The following is a 9,396-nucleotide window of genomic DNA, read 5'->3' as shown; positions in this document are numbered from 1 at the left end:
CTCGTTTTTCCCAGAGTAGGTTTCAAACACCCATGGATGCACCTAGAGCGTTGACAAGAAGCATTTCACTTAGGTGGATGTTCCTAAAAGCGACTTTCTGTGAGGCGAGTGGATATCTCATCCTTCCCCAGTATATGAGAACACATAGCTGCATACCAAAAGCCATTATTCGGTACTGTGGAGTGTCTTAAACCTCTACCAGACAGCCTTCAGACAGTGTACATGAAGAGGTAGAACAAACCCTAGCGGTGATGGGTTATAACCAAATACAGTATTGGACTGCTCTAAAAAAATGGCTCTGAGCAGTATGAGACTTAACATCTGAGGTCATCAGTCCCCTAGTACGTAGAACTACTTAAACCTAACTAACCTAAGGACATCACGCACATCCATGCCCGAGGCAGGATTCGAACCTGCGACCGTAGCGGTCGCGCGGTTCCAGACTATAGCACCTAGAACCGCTCGGCCACTCCAGCTGGCGGACTGCTCTCCGCCTGTAGGGTGGATCGACGCATTGTAAGGAGACTAGTGTAAAGAGTTGTGTGTATCTCATTCATTTGGAAGATATTATTTCAATGTTGTTCCTACATGAGCCTGATTTTACGTACCCAAGAGCCTTTTTCGGACCCACGCCATCACATCCAGGACGTCTGAAAGCACGCCGCTGTGATGGAGTATCAGGTATTTTGTTATTGTCCCAGGGGACCAGTCTTCCCGAGCAATACCTTTAATAGCTTGCAGGAAGCATTTTATTCTAGAGTCTCTTTTCCATCTGTAACTGATTTCTGCAGACTGGATACAGTATGCCACTGCCAGCAGGTGGAAGTCCTTGTGTACCATTAACGACAGGATAGGACAGACGTGGAAAACCTGTGTCCCTACATACATCAGGGAGGATAGAGAGGGGGGGGGCGGTAGGGAGGTAGGAGGGGACGTAAGACTGGTTCCGAAGCTGGATAATCAGTGTCTGCACATTGAGATGAACACACGTGCAGCTGCCACCACTCTCTCCTTATGAGATCTGTTGGGGTCGATTTTTGTGGTAGTTGTGTTATTACAATGAGTTTTCTCAACTCCCCGTGTGTGTGTTGCATTATGATCCGTTGTTTTTGAGTGGTGGTTTTTTCACGACAATTTCAATGTGTAATTAGAGCAGTGAAGCGTTTTCCATTGGCTGTGTTAGTGTGTATTAGGCTTCCTACACTTGAGTGGTAGTTTGCTCTCCTTCCCCTTGTAACCATGAATCTGTGTACAAGTTCCTAAGCAGCTATACCAAGGGGACATCTCAGAGGCAGTGGAATAGGATAGATTGCCGAAGGAAAAAGAGAACACCAGGACTGCAGGGTGTTTGCTGAGTAGGGCATACAGCAATACAGTGGTAGGAGCCTGTGGTCAGTAAAAAGGGATTGCTGGGGGAGGTGGTTGGTTTTGTATCCCGCCTGGATAGGCGGCGCTTGAAACTGCTCCTGTGAACTGCTTCTGCAGAATAGTCAGAGAGTGAAAGACGCGAGTAGGAGGAGGAAAAGGTGAAGTACTTCGGTACTGCCTGTAGATTTTACAAGTTTACTATAGGTTTTTTTTTACTTCATTGAATTTCGATTCCCCTCTAAGGTGGCGGGCTGGCAGCAGCTTAGTACGCTGCTCTGCAGCCTACAGACTTTTTAAAATGTAAGAAGAAGATAAGAAACAATAAGAGCAGGCGAGAAAACGGTGACGTAAATTGTGAAACGACGGAAAACTGTGGAAAGTTAAAACATAAAACAAAGGGTTGGCAATACTAATAAAATACACAGGAAGCAGACAGGTAACATAGTAGACAGACAATTAAAAAACATGGCTGGCGACAGTCTGGTTTCTGTTCGCAAGAGATATAAAAATCACGTCCAGCGACAGTATGATGTCCGTTCGCAACACTTCCGAAAAGACACACAACACTGAACACTCACTGTAAGCACTGCACTAAAATGTTGGCACAAAGATGACACACCATAGCCAAGGGCAGATGGGGGGGGGGGGGGGGGGACCTGGACAGATGAGTGGGAAAAACAAGGAGGGCGGAGAGGAAAAACTAAGGGGGGCTGGGGAACCAAAGGAGGTAGAGGACTCATAAGGGGGGGGGGGGGCAGGGCAGATGCGAGAGGGAATGGGAAAAGGCAGAGGAGGGAAATGCAAAAGGACTCGGGGGAGAGAAGGGGGGCAGAGAGAGGGCAGGTGGGGAAAAAAGAGGATGGAAGGGTGGGGGGGGAGACAGCCCAGGAAAAGGATGGTGGAAAGGAGGGGGGGGTGAGGATCATAGTTGATAGGAGGGATAAATGGAGGGAGAGAGGACATCATCCGAGAGGGGGAGTTGATGGAAGCCACCTTGGGAAAGGAGATGATGGGTGTAGAAATGGAGGGTAGGGGGGGACACAACAGTGAAGACGTGGCAGGGGGATGGGAGAGGAGATGAGCAAACAGGGGGTGAGGGGGATCAAGGTGGCGGGAGGGTTAGAGTAAGTGGGTATGTTCGAGGAATAGGAGCAGATGGGGGAAAAATTTTTTTTTTTGGCCATCAGTCTACTGACTGCTTTGATGCGGCCTGCCACGAATTCCTTTCCTGTGCTAACCTCTTCATCTCAGAGTAGCACTTGCAACCTACGTCCTCAATTATTTGCTTGACGTATTCCAATCTCTGTCTTCCTCTACAGTTTTTGCCCTCTACAGCTCCCTCTAGTACCATGGAAGTCATTCCCTCATGTCCTATCATCCTGCCCCTTCTCCTTATCAGTGTTTTCCACATTTTCTTTTCCTCTCCGATTCTGCGTAGAACCTCCTCATTCCTTACCTTATCAGTCTACTTAATTTTCAACATTCGTGTATAGCACAACATCTCAAATTCTCTTCTGTTCCGGTTTTCCCACAGTCCATGTTTCACTACCATACAATGCTGTACTCCAGACGTACATCCTCAGAAATTTCTTCCTCAAATTAAGGCCGGTATTTGATATTAGTAGACTTCTCTTGGCCAGAAATGCCTTTTTTGCCATAGCGAGTCTGCTTTTGATGTCCTCCTTGCTCTGTCCGTCATTGGTTATTTTACTGCCTAGGTAGCAGAATTCCTTAACTTCATTGACTTCGTGCCCATCAATCCTGATGTTAAGTTTCTCGCTGTTCTCATTTCTACTACTTCTCATTACCTTCGTCTTTCTCCAATTTACTCTCAAACCATACTGTGTACTCATTAGACTGTTCATTCCGTTCAGCAGATCATTTAATTGTTCTGCACTTTCACTCAGGATAGCAATGACATCAGCGAATCGTATCATTGATATCCTTTCACCTTGTATTTTAATTCCACTCCTGAACCTTTCTTTTATTTCCATCATTGCTTCCTCGATGTACAGATTGAAGAGTAGGGGCGAAAGGCTACAGCCTTGTCTTACACCCTTCTTAATACGAGCACTTCGTTCTTGATCGTCCATTCTTATTATTCTCTCTTGGTTGTTGTACATATTGTATATGACCCGTCTCTCCCTATAGCTTACCCCTACTTTTTTCAGAATCTCGAACAGCTTGCACCATTTTATATTGTCGAACGCTTTTTCCAGGTCGACAAATCCTATGAAAGTGTCTCGATTTTTCTTTAGCCTTGCTTCCATTATTAGCCATAATGTCAGAATTGCCTCTCTCGTCCCTTTACTTTTCCTAAAGCCAAACTGATCGTCACCTAGCGCATTCTCAAATTTCTTTTCCATTCTTCTGTATATTATTGTTGTAAGCAGCTTCGATGCATGAGCTGTTAAGCTGATTGTGCGATAATTCTCGCACTTGTCAGCTCTTGCCGTCTTCGGAATTGTGTGGATGATGCTTTTCCGAAAGTCAGATGGTATATCGCCAGACTCATATATTCTACACACCAACGTGAATAGTCGTTTTGTTGCCACTTCCCCCAATTCCATCAGAATTTCTAAAATCATTGGGGGAAGTGGTAACAAAACATTCCATCAGAATTTCTAAAATCATTGGGGGGGGGGGGGAACTATAGGCAAAAATATGGGTACATAAATGGTTACTTAGCTTTGGCTGAGATGAGCATGTAGGTGTGAATCCGTACATGTATCAAAGCTAACAGCTACTAGAAGTTACAAAGGCAAAATCTGTAGTAGCTCGCCTACTATGAGATAGAAACAATGTTGCTTGGTCGTCTGCTCGTGACCAAATGGGCTGAATGTGGAGCGGCGCTCGTCGAGCTCCACAGCGTCGACTAGAGGGCGCTGTGGTCGGCGTTGCTCGTCCTCTCTCGTAGTGCCAACCTACGAGAGCGCACCTATGTTGTGGGATCGTAGCTATCGGTACCACAGTTGGGGTGCAAATTCGTTTTTTACACTGTGGATTGACCGGCCATTTCAAAAACACGCACAGCTACATCACAGACAATAGCCTCTGTGAGTTGTGAAATGCGTCTTCAGTCCATCACACTGCATCATCATTATTTGCTGCAAAGTATTCCCCCTATACTCATCTGTTATCACCTTTTCCCATTCCTCAGATAACACACTTATAAAAGTCCTCTCTGTCCAACACGAACATCGCCTCAACTGCACACATTGCCCACCAAAAATAAAGATAGCACCTTCCACTCACGCTTTTTTTCCTGACAATTTACAACTTTACAAGTAGAGGTGACGGGGGGGGGGGGGGGAGTGGACAGGGGGGAGGGAGGTGGCTGTAGGATAGTTTCGAGAACCCTCTGGTGGCACCATTATGAACTACAGCACTAAAATTTTAATTTTTTTAATTCAATTAATTTGCCGGTGCCTGTTGCACAGGGACAGTTAATGCTAGTTGTGGATGAAGCCGGAATTCTTGTCCGATGATTCTGATGCGCTCGATTGGAAACAGATGGTGACTGGTGACTGGGCACCCAAGGCAAGCTGTCGATACTCCATAGAGCGTGTTGGATTACAACAGCGATTGTTATCCTGTTGGAAAACACCTCCTGGAATGCTATTTGTGAATGACAGCACAACAGGTCAGATTACGAGATTGACGTACAAATTTGCTGTAATGGTGCCTGAGAAAACCACGAGAGGATTCCTGCTGTGATAAGAAACAGCACCCCTAAGCCATAGCGGTAAGTGTAGGTCCCCTGTGTGTAGCTCACAGACAGGTTGGTTGCAGATCCTCAACTGTTCTCCTAATCAACACATGGCCATCTCTGGCACTGAGGCAGAACCAGCTTTCGATCACAAAACATAACAGGTTTCTAACCTATGGTCCAGTGAGCTATCGCATGACGCCACTGAAGTCGAAAACAGCGGTAGTTTGGGGTCAGTACAGCACATGCTGCAGGGGGTCTGGCTCGGAGCTGTCCTTGAAGTAACCGATTTGTAACAGTCCGTTGTGTCACTGTGGTGCCAAGTGCTGCTGCTCGGATTGCTACTGCACATACAGTACGACGTGCCAGTCATACGCCGAACACAGTGGTCTTCCCTCGCTGCAGTGCCACGTGGCTGTTTGGAGCCCAGTCCTCTTGTAACCGTATGTTCTCGTGACAACCGCTGCCTGCATTCATGTACAGTGATTACATCCCTGCCAAGGCTTTCTGCAATGTCGCAGAAGGAACATTCAGCTTCTTGTAACCCAATTACACGACTTCGTTCAAACTCGGTGAGATGTTCATAATGGCGCTTTTGTCGTCTTAAAGGCATTTTTGATCATTATCAATCCTTCACGTCCAATCTCAAAGGCAACTAACGCTCACAGCCGTTACAGTGTGGATTTAAAGCATACCTACTAGCGCCGCTCTTACGCGTCTGGTGCGAAATCTGAACAGACATCATCTTTCAGATGTAGAAACACGCATACCAATTTCTATTTAAGTCATACCACTCGTTCTTGGTGTTGCGACGTCTTTTTACCATCATATTTTAAACATCTGTGGTGTTTCTTATGTAAATATGTCACTCAGAGGTGACTCTAAACCCAATACAATGTTTTATTTTGTATTTTTTTTCCTTTATTGTATTTCAATGTCCCATCTGCTACTACTGTCTTTCAGCCCAAAGACAGTAGTTATACAAAAGGAGACATTTAAAATAACAGAAAGGAGAAAATATGGTGTACAGAGATATAAACAGCGGGAACAGTACGGAAAAGAACAGACAAGAGGGGGGTGGGGGCGGGACTGTAAAATGGAGATAAAAACCGTAAAAAAAGTAGCACACACAAGAAAACCACACACTGGGACAATCAAAGAAGACAAGGTGAAGTATGATGGGAGCATAAAAGTATCGATGGACGGCGTAGCACATAACAATCACTGAAAGTGACACCATGTACAAGTCCAAATCACAATTAAAGTCGCAGCTCCTGATGCATGGAAGAACAGCACCAAACACAACACTGACGTAGCACGCTGATGATGATGAGCAAACAGAGGATTTGCCAGGGCCATGGAGATGAGGGAGAAGGGAAGAACGGAGGGAGGGGCGGAGAGGGGGCAGGCGGGCAGGGGCGCGCCAAAGAGGGCTGGGGAGGGAAGGACGTGGGAGGGAAACAGTCGAGGAGGGGGTGCAGGGACTCAGGGGGAGAAGGAGGAAAATTCGCTCTGGGAGAAGGAGGGGAGATGAAAAGGGGGGACCTGGGGAGGGGGGGGAGCAGACAAGGCCAGGTTACAGATGGAAGGAAGGGTAAATGTCACAGCGAAATTCAACATCTGGGAGAGGGAGGTGCTGGAAATGGAGATGGAGAGTGTGGAGGTGGAGAGAGGGAGAATATAGGTTCAGCAACAGGGGGGGGGGGGGTGGAGAGGAAGGAGGAAACCAGAGGGTGGGGGGATCAAGCCTGTGGACAGTGTAAACGATGCACAGATGTTTGAGGAAAAGGTAGGGGAAGCGAATGAGGTCATACACGAGTCATGTGAGGAAAGGAAGGCGGTTATTGAAGGCAAGGCGGGATTTGAAGGGACTTCTAAAAGCGGAGGGGGAGGGGGGAGATCCAGGAAACGCTGCATAACAGAGGATAGGACGGATGAGGGATTTTTAGGTGCGGAGGATGGTGGAAGGATGCAATCCCCATGTCCGGCCAGACAGGAGTTTCAGGAGGCGGAGGTGGGAATGGACATTCTGCTGGATGGTCAGGAGGTGAAGGGTCCAAGTGAGGTGACGGGTCGAGGGTGAGGCTAAGGTATCTCAGAGTGGGGGTGAACTGGATGAGTCGACCATAAATGGTGAGGCAGAAATCGTAGAGACGAAAGGAGCGAGTGGTGCAGCCTATGATGATTGCCTGGTTTTGGAGGGGTTTTATTTTGTTATTAGAAAAAATGGTTCAAACGGCTCTGAGCACTATGGGACTTAACATCAGTGGTCATCAGTCCCCTAGAACTTAGAACTACTTAAACCTAACTAACCTAAGGACATCACACGCATCCATGCCCGAGGCAGGATTCGAACCTGCGACCGTAGCAGTCGCGCGGTTCCGGACTGAGCGCCTAGAACCGCGAGACCACCGCGGCCGGCATTTGTTATTAGAGACTGCAACAATTTATCAAATGAGTTGCAAACGAGCATTTCGATCCCTGTTCACTTAGTGGAATGATTTGTAAAACAGTTTTTAGTTTTTAAATAGCTGTTAGCGAAATGGTAACAGTCAGATGCAAGAAGGAAGGAAACTGATTGGAAATTGAGCGCCTAATAAACGAAATAATTCTTTGTAAACTGTGACTGTGATCACGAGAGTAACAGAAGTGGCAAAACCTGTAGTAATGAAAGTACCAACAGTCGTCACTAGACCGCAGGTCGAGCTAAGACTCGAGAAGTAAAATGACGCGATAATTTATTCAAGAAAATGGTTCAAATGGCTCTGAGCACTATGGGACTCAACTGCTGAGGTCATAAGTCCCCTAGAACTTAGAACTACTTAAACCTAACTAACCTAAGGACAACACATACATCCATGCCCGAGGCAGGATTCGAACCTGCGACCGTATCGGTCGCGCGGTTCCAGACTGTAGCGCCAGAACCGCTCGGCCACCAGCGGCCGGCGATAATTATTCATTTGTTAGTGGCTGTGTTCACATATCACGTGCAGTCTATAAGATACTACAATACGTTTCTCTCAGTGAGAAGCATCAATGCGGGAGAGGTTACAGGTCCCTCACAGTAAACTCACTACATACATATGTTGTGCTTTGTCCCTTACGTCGTTGATAATATAAGTGAGACATATACGCAACAAATGTTACATATCCCAAGAAAATGACTTCTCCAACTAATAGATAGTACCTGCAATAGTCCAGAAATTGCTTCGAAACAGATAAATGCATTACTTGCCAGCACGACACAGCAGTAACTACATAAGGACGACTAGAGACTGCACACATTTTATTATTATTATTATTATCACTATTAGAGTGGTTAGACACAAAACATTAACAACCTGAAGTCGGCCAATTTCTGCGTGTTCAGGAGTGCAGCAATGAAGTGTTTTACGAACACTAAGTATAGTGCACACATTCGAACTTGTTTGATTTTAAGTGGGTTGCCGTGTACAGGTCAAGTAGGTGTCGTAATGGACAATTGTAATTCAGGGGAAACATGTTTTGTAACGAGGGTGTACCCTCACTGTGCGTAGTTAGCTTTCTTTTCTGAGAAGGAGCTGTGGGTAGCACTTGCGATGCACCACGAATTCCGTCGTCACTCGTTCTAAAGCTCACACACACACACACACACACACACACACACACACACTCACCATCTCTCTCTCCCTCTCTCTCTCTCTCACACACACACACACACAAAGTAAATATCATTCATCTTTCATATTTTTTAAAACAAGATTGTTCCTAGAAAACCCTTTCTTTCTATAGTTTAGTTAGGTGCTAAATTGGTGATAATGTGGGAGGGGAAGGGGGGACATATAGAGGAGGAGAGAGAGAGGTACTAGCTAATGTCTTACTGCACTCAGCGGTAATGGTCAAAGAAAGGTTGGGAACCATTGTTCTAAAAGCGAGCCGTGGTGTCTCATGAGCACATCGCGGCGTAGTGCGGGTAGCGGTTTGTGTCAGCGATTGTGCGGTGTCAGTGTCGATGTCTGAGTCAGAGCGTGAGTTGCCAGCATACAGGAAGAACGAACCATCCCGGCATGTGCCTTAGACATTTAAGGAAAACCACGAAAAGCCTACATGTCGATGGCATCGAGGGGATTTAAACCTCTGTCCTCCAGAATACGAATCTAATGCTTTACCACTATGCCACGTAGCTGTGTGGTCTGCTCCTCTCCGCAGGAGGTTGCATAGAACAGGGAGAAAATAATCAGCATGGTTAACTAAGTGCGAGAGGAAGCAGCATTATCCTACCGTCTCTTTTCCCATCCTTACTTGGCACTTCTACCTTCATGCATTATTCTTAAGGTAAC

The sequence above is a fragment of the Schistocerca nitens genome, chromosome 4 (assembly GCF_023898315.1).
Source record: "Schistocerca nitens isolate TAMUIC-IGC-003100 chromosome 4, iqSchNite1.1, whole genome shotgun sequence".
Taxonomy (NCBI): Eukaryota; Metazoa; Arthropoda; class Insecta; order Orthoptera; family Acrididae; genus Schistocerca; species Schistocerca nitens.
The sequence above is the reverse complement of the archived record's forward strand: the minus strand, read 5'-3'. Positions refer to the sequence as shown.